The following is a 14,710-nucleotide window of genomic DNA, read 5'->3' on the forward strand; positions in this document are numbered from 1 at the left end:
TTTCCTAGACTCATGTTGCATATATGTAATTAATTTATGATATTCATTTTTGTGTTGGATATTAGTTGCACAGACTTAGTTGGATTCATGATTCACTTGATCATCCTCTTTAGTTGAAACCTATTTTTTTTTCCTTTTTGGTCTCACATTTCCTCCTTCTCATCATAATCATATTATCACAGATTAAATTTCTAGCCTATGATCTTTTTCTCTATTTTTAAAGTACAGATATAGCTATCGGTAATTTTTAATGTTGTTATATTTGCTTTTAAAAATTATGTGCATTTAACAAACATATTCTCCTGCAACTTGATTTTTCACTCAGTTGTTTTTATTCCAGATAATCCAAGCCAGAAAAACAATGTTTTGTGATAGTACATCAATTATATCTATTTCAGTTCATTCCTAAGCCACATTTAATCTATCTATTGATCCCTTTGAAGTGCATAGAGTTGTTTTCTAGGATGCCACAGGAGGCATTCTCACACATATCTCTTTGTATACTGTGTACACATTTTCCTGGATATATATCTAGATGAATATTGTCAGGGTCAAAAGGTAAAAGCATTTTCACTCATATGACCAAATTGTTCTTTAATATTACTGTTGTAGGTTTATCATCAGCATATATGTTTCTCTCTTCCCCTACCCTCATACTTTGTTGTATCACAATGTGCAAAGTGTATAAATCTAGAGGTAAAAGACTATTTCCTTGTTTTAGCTTTCATTTTTTTTAGTACTAGTGATACTGAGCAGCACTGTCATATTTTTCCTATGAACTCTCTCCTCATAGCCTTTGCCTTAATTTTCCATAGCGATTTTCTATTTATTTGAATTTATAGATTCATGTTAAACTGTTCTTTCTAACTACTTATCTTTTATTGTATGTTTTCAAGCCTTATGGCAGGATTGTCAGTCCAAGTCCATTTGTCCAAGTCCAATGACTTTTCCCTTTGTCAGCACTGGGTGAGCTCCGAATCATGGTCCTTTCTTCCCCGACGATTCTGCTGCCGCAGGGGTCGTTGGCTGGTCCTCGCAGGCCATCTTCTCCTCCAGATGAGGTCTCATCCCATAGCTCCCAGACCTTGTCCACCTCCAGTGCTGCCATGGTGCCTCCAGCGCTGTCACAGGCTCTCAGTCTGCTACTCCTCAGTCCCTCCAGAAGTCTTCAGAGGGCTCCACACCCATCTACATCAATCATCCTGCCAACTATGCCAATTGTAGTGGCCAGGATGGGCAGAAGGCAGGATATCTATGATCGAGCAGATGGGTGAAGGAAGAGTCCTGGAGCCCTCGGTGCCTTTTGCAGGCTTTTATTGGGATTTTTCAGGTACACAGCAGGCAGAGGTGCTGGGGGGCTGGGAGACCTGCTGGGGGCTGGCAGACCTCCTAGCCCCCGGCGAGTCCTCATGTTTTCTGGGATTTCTAGGGTTCTTTTGTGGCCTCTGCTTCCTCCTTCTTGTCTCTTTTTCATTCTTCTGGCGTCCCTGTGACACCATCCTTATAAGCCCAGTCTTAGCCCAGGTGTACCCACTTATGCATGCCCACACCCTACTCTAGGTGCTCACCATCAAGCATGCATTCAGGACCGCAGATATTAAATATAATTTTAATCCACTAGCCTTTATCCCTATGAAATAGGCAGTTTGGATCTCAATGTGCTAATATCCACCTGGATGGAGAGGTTTCACTTCAAATTCAAGTCAATCACATATAATTACACTTTGATTTATTGGGGGAATCCACATGATTAATAAAAACACAAAAAGCAGGTAGGTTCAAAACCACTAAGGTAAGGTTTAGGAGACCAGCTTGCAAACCTATGGTATTTATAGCTGCAGCTTCTCCTGTGGCATCAGCTCTCCTGTGGGGAGGGGTGCAGAGGGCTGTTCTCCCCTGCAAAGCCTTTAGCAGATGTTGCCAATATGTGGAGAAAGTTTGGAGACCCTAGCAGCATGGAGTTCAGTGTCTCACATTGGTTTCATTCAGCTCCTGTATTTGTACTACTCTCAGAGGTGTATTATCAAAACCACCTATCAATTTCTTGTGTTTGGTCTTTCCACACAGGTTGACTTTTATCTGCCCTTGCCTCCTGTATCTGTCAATATCCTCACAAACAAGTGGTCCCTTTCATTTTAAATTGCTAGATTACACTATTTCTCCCCGTCAGGATCATTATAATGTCAATGCATAATACAACTGCTTAGCCAAAAGTCTAGAGAGAGCAGCCTTTTTAAAACAAAGAGAAGGAAGCATGTTTTACACACTGGAGGTATGTGCATAGCAGGGATCTTCCAGAATTGGGAGCAAGATATGTAACTAGGGGAGAAGACAAATTGCTACAATTTCATAGGGAGGTGTGACATTCCAGTCTGCTGCCTTGGCTTAGGTGGGGATTCAACAATGAACATCAACAGCCTTTCTACTATAATGCTTGTAACCATGTCCTCAGCGCAGGTGGGTGGGTGTGTGTGTGTGTTAACTCCAGTACTTGAAAACGACCCCTTTTTCTAAGCTTTAGATGGCAGAGCGACACAACATTGCTTCATGAAACCATGCACACACATTCCTGTGTTCTGAGAAATATAGAAAGATCCTTCTGGTGGTGATATCTTCAAAGCTGAGAAAATAAACATCAGTGGATTTCAATTACTTGATTTAAAAAAAAAATCCTGTCATCAGCATAAATTTCAGTTTAGGGATTTCTAGCTCCATTGTGTGTGTCTCAAATTGCTGTCAGTTGTCTCCTGAGCATATTACAATCTTTCCATAAATATCTGAACCAGGCTTTACTAGACAAAGTAGCAACAATACTCTAATACAAAACACCCCAAGGGCTAAACATGAAAATAAGAGGATGTGGAACTTCCTTATCTCTTTGTCTTGTCAGCTTTATCAAACTGGCAGGCAATATTCATTGTAGGCCCATTATCTCTCATCAACATCTGAAAATGTACCAGAGTATTCTGAATAGAAATTAAGGTCATTCTGTCAGTGGCCCAATTGAATTGCAATGCACATAAATTTTATCTCAGAACAACCAGCTTTAAAAAAAGTACTTCACAATGTGTGTTGTCTCCTTACTTATAAGCAGCAGGGAATTAAAATTGAGCATAAGTTTATATTTTAGATAGACAAAAGGAAAGAGTGTGGGTTGCATACTCACAAGGGTCAGTGTGGAAACTGTTTCTAGCAGTGTAAAGGACCTGGACTATGAAGCCAGTTATACATCTATTAAATTAACTGATGAGAAGAAATTGAGAAAGCAGTATATGCCCAGCACTAAGCAGAGACAACTGTAAATGATTTAGTCATGCTATATAATTTTTCTACAAAATATCCAGCAATTTAATATGACATGTTTATTACAAGAGAGAAAAATTGTGCAAGCAGGTAACATGGACATAGATGTGAAGGAAAGCAGTTAAGTCTGGATTACTTTAAAACAGGTGTTGACAAAATAAGGCATAAGGCCTGTGTGCCAAATCTGGCTTGCTGTTAGAGTATAATTTCCATATAAAGGGGAGTTTCGTGTTCCCTGTTCTACCTAATGAAGGGTGGAACTGAGAGGGGAGAAGCTGAAGAAGACTGAGAAAGACATGGAAGAGGACTTCAAAGGACTTGGAGGAGATATGTAGAATGGAGAGACATATGAAGAAGTCCTGCTTACTTCCCTGCTTTGGACTTGTACTAGAAACTTGGGGACGTAGCAGGAGACACTTAAAAGAGAAAGAGATGTGAGTGAGATGTGGGTGAGAGACCCATGGGTAGGCCAAAATGGCAGCTCTTATTGTGACTTGGATTTTAATTTGCTCTTTTCCTTCCATACTTGCCTGGTCCCTTCTGCCCCTTTCCTATGGCTTCCTACCAGTAGGCAACTTAGACTTGTGGCAAACTTTTGGGCTTTACCAGCCCCACTCTGGGCCAAGCCTGTTTGGGCATTTACTCACAAGGGAATGGGTAACTTTGTACCTAAAGTTTCATGGGGAATCTATTTTAACTACAGTTTCTTTTATCTCTTTTGCACCTAATTGTATTAAAGTTCTTTTTACTGAAGGTCTTATGCATATTTAGTCTTGATACATAAGATGGCAGAACCCATTTAGACAGGCAGGTTTGGGGGTCCTGACATGCCTGCTAACAGTATTTTGTTTATTTACTAGTAAATAGAATTTTTAGCTTGTATTTTGTTTTCAGGTTGGTGATAAATTGAGAATAAATAAAATAAAATATTACAATTATGTAAATATTTGTTAGTGAAGAAGAATTTTTTAAACAAAAGGATCCAGTAATCCATACTGATTATAATTCATATGTACTCAGTCTTGTTTTCTATCCTCAGTTTTTAAAATTCTTGTTCTATGGGACAAACCTGGGGGGGAGGAGGTGACCCAGTTTGTGAGTCTTCACTTGTGCACTTAATACAGGACAAGACCCAAAAGCAAATTTACATTGGCAGTGAGAAAGGGAGAGCTAAGAGTGTAGAAGAAAATTTATTGACCAGAGCATGAAAGGATGCTTTCTGTCCAACCAGCAGATACTGTCAGCTGAGCAAACACCAGGGTACAAATGGAAGCAAAAAAAAGAGAGCGGTTCATCTGCATTCAGTCTTTTTAAAGTCCACCTGACTGCTAGCTTGCCCCTAGTTTCCAACAGCCCCTGTTCATGGAGTCAAGGGTTAGAGTCTAAAAAACTGCCTTTTGTCATCAAGCTGGCTATGAGTGCTACTGAATAGCTTGAATGTTGCTCCTCACTGTCCCTCTGACATTTGGAATCATTATCCAGTTTAAAAAAAATTGTCTTCTGAGCATTGTAAAATTTATACTAACCTACCCATTTTTATTTTGCTTTTGAACTTTATGGAAAGATTGACCAAGCAAGAAATTCTAGTTTCAGCATAATTTTCTTGCAGAAGTAGCATTTAGTTCTGCTATATAGAAGTCTGATGCTTATTTGAATCTTATTCCTTTTGAGGAAATTTTGTTTTTCTCATTAAAAATGAGTTAGAATTATTTACTGGTTAGAATTAAAATTTCATAGTACTTTATTTGTGCTGCTCTGATAATTTATCCTGCACGGTCAATTAAATATGGTTTTTCAGCTTAAAGAAGTTTCTCCCATAAGTCCTCCCCACAGTTTGCTGAAGGTACCCTTGGGCAAATGTTACTATGATGTCTGTGTTACTAAATTTCCATAAATACTAGCTTTTGTCTTTTATTTTCTAATTGTCTTTAAGTTCTATTTGCTGGGAGAGATCTTTGATATTAAGTTGTATCACCAACTTTTTCTCATCTGTGACCATTTAATATTTTAGTTCAGCAATTATATATATTAATTTCTTTTTTTTTTTTTTAAGATTTATTTATTTATTTATACAAGCACTGGGTACAGTCAGAAGCACGGGAGGGTGAGAGAACTTGCCAGAGCCAGAGCGGGGAGCAGAGCAGGCAGAAGGACCGAAGTACACTGCTGAGGGGAGCAGCGGGCGGCAGGAGAGGTCTGCGCGCCATGTGGGACCCTCCTCTGGTGGCCGGGGAGCAGCCGGGGATCGAACAGGCGCCGCAGAGGCTGCGGGCAGCCTCGCAACCCAGCGCTCAACCGCTGCACCACAGGGGAGGCCCTATATTAATTTCTAGTAATGCTTTGTTCTCTGATTTTTCTAAGCAGTCTGCTTGTTTTGTGGAAATATTATCCTCTTAAATATCTCTGAATGAGAAATTGAATGAATTAAAACTTAATTTACCTTGCTTTTCTCTGGGAGTTAGTTCTGTTTGTTCATATTAATCCCTCTATCTTTTTAAAAATCAAATTACTATATTGATTAATATAAGTAACTTAATATTTCACATACAAAAGATTAGGGTTGATTGTTCAGCGGGCCTCTACTTAGAATTAGATGGAGGACAACAGATTGGCTTTAGTGAACAGATGATATTAAGTGATTGAATTCTCTTGCAGGCCTTTGGGAAGGATACAGGTAGATTTTTCCTTCCACTGTTGCCAAAGTAAGGAATATTTTGTTTCTGACATAACTGGCTTGTACTTTCTGAATTTAGACAATCTCTGAACCATGAGATTTTTTCCACAAAATGAGTACTTTATTGGTGAGTGGCAAAACTTCAGGCAGACAACAGAATCAGTACCCAGGAAAATGCTGCCTCCTAAAGTAGGATTACTCAGGAATGGAAGGAACGCGTCACCATGTAGGAGAGGGAAGAATGTCTTCATTCTCAGGTCCAGGAGTGCTGGGCATTTAGGAGTAGTCAATCACAATACTATTGATGATATATCTGGAGTACTTTCTGTGTTAATAAGCTAAAATGTTAATCAATTCTGTGTTAGTCAATTAAAATGACCCTCTGCTGTTTGCTGGGTACTAATGTTCTTAGTATCCTCAGAAGGAACAGAAGTATTCTGTAAAGCTTTAGGCAGCCCATCATCATGTCCCCAGCAATGTAATACAGTGACTTCTAAGGCAGAGTTCATGTCATTATTTGGTTCAGGCCCAACCACACTTTTTCTTTGACAGTAGAGACATTTGAAGTTTCGTACTTGGAGGGAGCTATATTATTTCATTCCTTTTCCCAAATAACCATTGTAGGGTATTTCCTTTGTCAGACTTCTCTCATATTCTAGAAAATAATTTTCTGAGCCCTGGAGTAGACAGTTTAAAGAAGGAATGGCCTGAGTGACTCAAGTGTTTGTTGTCAGTTCCTCAGCAGTTTTTCATTCAATTGTTGGATAATGCTCAACGGTTCCACAATATGTTGACTGATCTTGAAGCATCTTTTAGGGTTGCTGGACAAAATTTACTTAGAATTGGGGTTGCCTCTTCAATTTATATTCCATCCATGCAAGTATTTCTTAAAGTTTTGAATTTGCTGATCTCAGACTTCCCTATTTACAAATACTCTTATGGCTCTGTTATATATGTATGAAAATATGCACACATTTGTTTGTATGGTTTATAGAAATATATATTTCTGCCATATAAATGAGACTCAGGAGAGATGAGACAGAGAATACTCTGTCATTTTGAAATCAAACTTTCTCAAATTGATTTAAAGTCACTGAATGAGTACATATAAGATATGCCAAATAGCTGTACATTTCCTTCTGTATACTTTGTATGTGAAAATAACTATGTTCAGAATTAATATTTATAGCTACAGACATTTTAAGAAATTGTGGAGTTTGGTCATTTTAGTTCATGTCGTGGATCTGCCGTTTACTTGCTCTGTGACCAACCATAATGTAGTGTCTCAGTCTATTCAGTTTTCAGATAAGGAACCACAAGCACCATTATCAAAACTTGTGAAGTTTAAGTGACTTGGTAATTAAGTGTATGGCATTAAGTGAAAGTTTTTGCTATTTTTATTAATATTGACCTAAGGCATGTCACTCCTATCTAGAAATTATAAAAATTTCACTAGTATTATGTATATATATCACCTGAAGAAAGGAAGAGGTTGTATCATAATATAAAACATTTTCTAGGTCTATTATTTTCATTGTTCATATTGAACTCTGTAATATAGCAACATTTAGCTGCATTTGCCTATTTACATCTATAATTATGTGAATTAAAGGTAAATGAAATTAAAAGTTCTCTTTTTCAGTCAGGCCAGCCACATTTCAAGTGCTTGATAACCAAAAAAGTACTTGGCAGCACAGTTACAGAACATTTCTGTCATCTCAAAGATTTCTGATATGGAAGTGGTATATAGTCCTCATTATTTAATCAATTCATTCCATGGAAAAATATATGACATTATTTTAGGATCGTATGGAAACAAACTTAAAGTAATTTTCATTTAACAATTTGTTTTGTTGCCACATCATAAATTGTGAAAAGCTAAAATCATATATACATAGGGCTTATTTGGGCAAAAAAAATATTTTCCCCACTGATTAGTTCAATTTAAGAGATGATAGATGGTAGAAGTTGATTTGTAATTTTTTTCCCAGTTAAATTACATGATTATAATAATAGTGGAAATTAAATTGCATTTGTTAGTTTCTTTATATCATACACAGTGTTTGAATAAACATCTTAGGTGAACCAATTATTGTAAAGTAAAACCTTTCTGAATGAAAATCATTCACTGAATAACTATGGATACAAAAATTCTATAGCAGCTACTCTGATGAAAGACACTGCAGGAGAAAGCATATAATATGAATTATAGCAGGTTACACCCTAATTGGTAAAAAGCATATAAGGTTAGGTATTATCAACAGAGCAAACAAAATGTGTCAATATTATCTTGCTGTACTTTTCTGTAGAGCCAAATTTTCTACTTTTGTGGGACATATCAAAGTAAACACTCCCCCTAGCAACCCCCCAAACACAAGAATATATGAGAACCTTGTCATTTATCACTTCTTCCTCTATTTACAATTCTGACAGGTTTCTAGGTAACATTATTTTATTGCATTATTAAATTATTAAAGATTCACTTTTTGTTAACATGGAATGGCCCTGTAAACATAGCAAGACAGCAATAAGTGTATCCGTTATTAATAAATTAGTACAAAGTAATTTTAGTTAAATTTATATGCTAATGAGCAGACTTTTTGAGATATTTCTGCAGGATGTTTCTTTCATTGAGGTGTTTTTTTTTTTTAAATCAGAGTCACATATTTATTTATTTATTTTATATGTATTTTATATCAGTCTTCATTTTTGTACAATGTATGCTTTCTCCTAGTTCCCGTAAAATTCCCACCATCAATTCACCCATGCACCATTACTATAGTCCCTTGGGCTCTTCCCTATTTTGATCCCTCTCCCTCCCCTGCTAAATGTCTCTGATTTATTGTTGCCTGTTGATTTTGATTTTTATTAGAGGTAGTTTTGGTGATCAGTTTTGATTAGGAGAGACCCATAGGCAGGGTTTGTTCAGTGTGACTAAGTGTGCAGAAAGTGAGAAAGAGAGAAATGCACAGAGAAAGATTAATTCTAAATGGATTTTTTTTTCTGGGATACCAGATAATAGATTTGTAGACCCGACATCAGGCCTATGGAATGAGAATACTAAGTGTGGAACTTGAGAATCAGTGTTTTTTACCAGCTCCCCAGAGCTTTTATGCACTCTAAATTTTGAGAGCCATTGCAGCAAGTGGTTAGCATGATAACTAAAGTAGTTAGGTTTAGTCACTTGTATGAGAATTTTCTCTCCACTCACATTCTCAGTATTCGCCATTTTCTAGATAGTTTCAATTTTGTCACAATGATCAATATTAGTTATCTTTTACCATTGTTTGGGTGTTTGAAAAATAAGTTGTATATGTGTAGTTACTATTCATTTTATCAATCATAAAATTGTTTTGGTATGTCATTAATTAACTAGAATTTTGTTTAAATGGTAATGCCTACCTACCATTTATAATGGCATTAATTGTGATTTTAGAAACTATTGAGTGATATTGTCCTCCCATATCTGTCACTAGCTCTGAGTGACACTGCCCTTATAGCCCTGACCTCTAGACTCAGGTGTGTACACGTCCTCAAGGCCCCACCCATATTCTAGGTGTCTACAATCAGGTTCGAATGCCCAGCACCCACACTCCCAAGCCACTTCTGTATTAACATGATCAAGGCCCCAGGTGATAGACACAGAGGCTTGTGGTATAAAAAGCCTGACCAAAATACTTACCCTGCAAATTGTTAAATAATTTAATTTATAAGTATTGTTGTGCAGTTTGACAGATATAACTTGTCTAGTGGCAAAGAATGTAGTCAACAAATTTTAAGTTTGTGGTACATCTAATGAAAACAATTTTCTCATTGCCTGAATTGGTGCCACTTACATTATTTTAAAACAATGTAAAATTAAATAATGTTAATTAAATTAAAATGATCAAAATATATAAGAATCTCTAAATCCTGTCATTTAGCTGAGAGTATAAAGTTCTCTTAAGTGGTAATGTAAATGTATATCCTGCCTTAATAAAATATGGTACAATTCATAAAATGCATATTGAATTCTTAAATTTTCAGGAGGTGCTCTTATAGTTCAAAAAAAGTATAGACCTAGCACTTCTCTCAAGGAAGTCACTATTTAAAGAAATATGAGAACATTTATTCTTTTATATTTAATGTATTTTCACACTCTGACATATAATTTCAATACAAGGCATAAAGCAATCATTGTTCCAATGTTCCAATATCTGTGTTCTTTATATGTTTAAAGAAAAAGAAAATCTCTTTAAGGGTGAAGTTCATGCTAGTAGTTTAAAAAATGTATCAGTGTGAAAGCAATTGAAAAGGATTTTAAAAGATTGGGGAATGGCTACACTTGTTATAGGCAATGATTAAGGGTAAGGGTGAGACAAGGGCACTCCAGGAAAAGATGATTACTTGAGCTGAAAAGGAACTGTTGAAAACCATGAGATATTTCCAAATAACAATTGGTCATAGTATTTGCCAGCTCTGTAAAATAAAAATCTGAAAGAAATGTAAGACAAGGTTTGGAAGTTAATGGTGCTACTTTTTTTTTTTTTAAATTGGATGAAGATTATATAATTTAGTAGGTAATAAAGGAATCCCACTGAAGATTTTTCGCTTTAGAGAATCTGTTTGGGAATTTACTACTGACACTTTAAGATTTAGAAAGTAAGAGTGATCATCCTGTCCTTTTAGAAAATTATAATAATCTACATAAGAGTAAATAAACAAATCATACCAAATAATGAAAGCAGGAATAGAAAAAAAATCTGAGGGCCTGTAGGGTAGGTGAAAGGTATCAGGCTTTTCTGCCCTCCCATCATTAGGATAGATGAGGGAACCCTGCAGTCCTGAATGCATGCCCAATGGTGGGCCACCTGAAGTGGGTACACCTGGGCTGAGAGACTAGACTTTTAAGGGTGGCGTCACAGGGACGCCAGCAGCAGAAGCTGAGAGAGAGAAGCAAGAGAGGCATAAGCCGAGAGAAGGCCGGAGAGCCCAGATAGAGTGAAGACTTGCTGGGGGCTGGAAGGTCTGCCAGCCTCCCGACCCCCCAGCACCTCTGCCTGTGGCATACCTGGTAATCCCAATAAAAGACCTGCAAAAACCACTGAGGACTCTGACTCCTCCTTTACCCGGTCTGCTGGATCAGAAAACCTGCACTGTGCCCTGTCCTTCCTGCCCCTACTGGACCATGCAGAATTTATTGGTCCTAGTATTTGATTAAAATCAGAGAAAAGAAAACAAAGTCTAAAATGACTTCAGAGTTTGAGGTGTAGATGATTTGTAAGACAAAGAGTGGAACTAGTCAAGTCACAAAATGAATTTTTTCCCCTAACATCCTGTAGGGGCAGGAATGACACAGAGCAGGTTTTCTGATCCAGTAGACCGGGTAAAGGAGGAGTCAGAGTCCTTTTGCAGGTCTTTATTTAGATTACCAGGCACATGGCAGGCAGGGGGGCCAGGAGGCTGGCAGTCCTCCCAGTCCCCAGCAAATCCTCACTCTATCTGGGCTCTCTTTGGCGTTCTCTCTGCTTCTCTTCTCTCAGCTTCTTTCTCTCAGCTTCTACTGGCGTCCTTGTGACGCTGCCCTTAAAAGCCCAGTCTCAGCCCAGGTGAATCCCATCTACCTATGCCCACACCCTACTCCAGGTGCCCGCCATTAGGCATGCATTCAGGACCGCAGGGTTCCATCATCTATCCTGATGGCGGGAGGCCAGAAAAGCCTGATACTTTTTACCTTACCCCACATCCATACAGATTTGTCAATAAACAGAGAGAGATTAGAGGACAGGTGGAATTGAAGACTGAGAAGTGTCAAGGGAAGATATTTTATTCATAGAAATAAAGCAATGCTTTCTTGTTTTCTCTCACAATTTTCTTATTAATATATTTCAAATGTGTTTCATTTTGTTGAGAAACTATATTTGGAATTGTTTTCAAGTATTATTCTTTTTAATTTTTTTTAAGATTAAAAAAATTTATTCATATAAGAACTGGGGTGTAAGCCAGAGGTGTGGGATGGGGGTGATAGTGTTCACCAGAGAGAGTGGAACAGAACAGGCTGATCTACTGAAATACACTGCTGAGGGGAGCAGTAGCCAAGACAGGAGAGGTCTGCTGCGCCATGTGGGTCAGCTCTCTGGCCAATGAGGAATCGAACTTGTACTGTAGTGGCTTGTGATAGCTTGATAGTGCTGTCTTTAATCCCTGTGCCACCAGAGAGGCCCTGTTTTCAAGTATTATTCTAAAAGTCATTTAATTTTACTTAAGACATAACATATATATTTTTGAAGACTGAAAATTTCCCGTCTAAAAGAATCTAGACTTTTGTATATTGTCTGAGTTAATTATTTAAATTTGTTATTTAATTATTTAAAAATTTTACTTAAAATATCAATTTGACCATATTTGGTTGCCCTTATCTTACTTTTTTTCCTTTTCACCTAAAATCTTTCTTTTTAAACATTTATCCTTTCTCTTTTCTTGCCATCTAACCTCAGATAAAGTTCTATATCGTTTAATTTACAAGGTTAACCCTTCTACCAATGTCTGTGTTGAGAGCTACTCATCATCCAGTTCTTCCAGGAACATGGTCTAATGTTAAGCAGGTCTCTAGCTTGTACTTTGATTTCCCCCTCTATTTTGGATCGTAGTTAAATATCTATTTTCCAAAATCTCAAAACTGCTGTCCTTTGGCTTGTCACATCTAAGTGCATCTAATGAAAAACTTCCCAAAGTCCAAAATTTATATAACTTTACTTTCTTACATCTTTCTTATCATGAAAATTTTGCAATATTAATTATTTTTCTCACTTTGATGAAGCTGTATTCTCAAATCAAAAAGTCATTTCAGTCTTCAAGGAGTAATTTTGTAATCCTTTGACTTTAACATTTAAATATTTTTTAAAGATTTATTTTATTTTATTTTATTTATTTATACAAGCACCGGGTACAGTCAGAAGCGCGGGAGGGTGAGAGAATTCACCAGAGCCAGAGCGGGGAGCAGAGCAGGCAGAAGGACCGAAGTACACTGCTGAGGGGAGCAGCGGGTGGCAGGAGAGGTCTGCGCGCCATGTGGGACCCTCCTGCGGTGGCCGGGAGCAGCTGGGGATCGAACTGGTGCTGCAGAGGCCGCGGGCAGCTTCGCAACCCAGCGCTCAACCACTGCGCCATCGGGGAGGCCCTGACTTTAACATTTATATGTGTTGCTTACCTTCTCCTTGAAAAACAATTTTATGCAGGTATAGCTAGTTTTTTTCATACTCTGATTATTCTTTCTCTTATTTCATATTCAATGTTGGTCTTCTCTATATAGTCTTCCACTAGTGATTAGGGTATAGTATCACTTCAACTATCACTTTTTGTGACATCATGACACTCTTTTTTTCTATTAAATTCCAATGTAAAAGTCAGCTTTAATGTTTCAAACTTAATTCTATAAAGTTGTTATTTTCTCTAGCTCATTTCTATTCTCTACATGGCACCATTTTCTGTCTTGCTTTTTACTTGTTCTTTCTTTCTAGAATATTTTGAGACCATTACATCTTAAAAGATTAGTGAAAGATATTGAGCTTTTGAAATAGGGTGAAAACAGATTCAAGCTGGATTTGGCGAAGATGGCGGGTTTGGGGGCACAAAAGAAATCATCCTGTATACATGAGAGTGACCCAGCATGACTACCTTGCCCACATGACTTTAAATGTCATTTTAAATAGCTAAGACAGAAGGACTCTCGGGGACGAGAGGAGAACACAAAGGTCAGTTAGAAAGGTTACTGGAGAAGTCACAGTAGAAAAAGATATACATATTTAAGTTTTGCTTTATCCATTAACAAGAGGTTAGAAGAGCAGCTCTTCCTGGTACATACCCTTACAGAAGTTTACATGTAGATATATTTTTTAAAAGCAGCCTCCACTCATCCCTGAGAGCCCTTCCCAAAAATCTTTTGCAAAAGAGATATGTATTCAGAGGGAGTAGATTTTAGCTCCCCTATAGAGGATTTTTAAAATCAACAAGCAACTATAAACCAGACACACTGGGGGTGGGGAAGGTGGGGGAGAAGGGAGTAGGATCAAAACAAGGCTGGTGGGAATTGTATGGGACTATAACCAAGATGAAAATGCATACATTGTGCAACAATGAAAAATGATGTAAAAAATATATAAAAAATGGAAAAAAAGGTAAAATAAAAAAAATAAAGAAGGATGTCACCTTCCCTGCAGAGCTAAAAAAAAATCCATGATGGTATGTAGCTAAAATCTATCAACTGGAATAATGGAAGGCATACACATTAGTCAAGATCTTTAGTGCTTCATTGGAAACGGATTACCTTCCTTGTTGTTGACTCTTCCAGACTTCTGAGTGTGTTGGTGCCTGAGTGCACGTGAATCTGCAGTGTCTGACTTCCATGTTGCTGAAAAGCCCTGTAGTGGCAGGAAGGGCACAGAGCTGGTTCTCTCTGATTGGAGCAGACTGGTAAAAGGAGAGTCCTGGAGTCCTCGGTGGCTTTTTCAGGGGTTTATTGAGCTTTTGCATGTACTGCGGCAACCAGGTACATGGCAAGCAGGGGTGCCAAGGGGCCAGGAGGCCTGTAGGCCTCTCAGCCCTGGCAAATATTCACTCTTTCTGGGCTCTGTGGGGTTATCTCTCCTGCCTCTGCTTCTCTTGGCCAATATCTAAATACAGCAGCCATGGCTCACGCAAGTAAACAATTGCAAGGGCAGGAATGGACCACTGAGCAGGTTTTGTGATCCCATG

The sequence above is a fragment of the Talpa occidentalis genome, unplaced genomic scaffold (genome assembly GCF_014898055.3).
Source record: "Talpa occidentalis isolate TD23 unplaced genomic scaffold, MPIMG_talOcc4v2.1 talOcc4.11, whole genome shotgun sequence".
Lineage (NCBI taxonomy): Eukaryota > Metazoa > Chordata > Mammalia > Eulipotyphla > Talpidae > Talpa > Talpa occidentalis.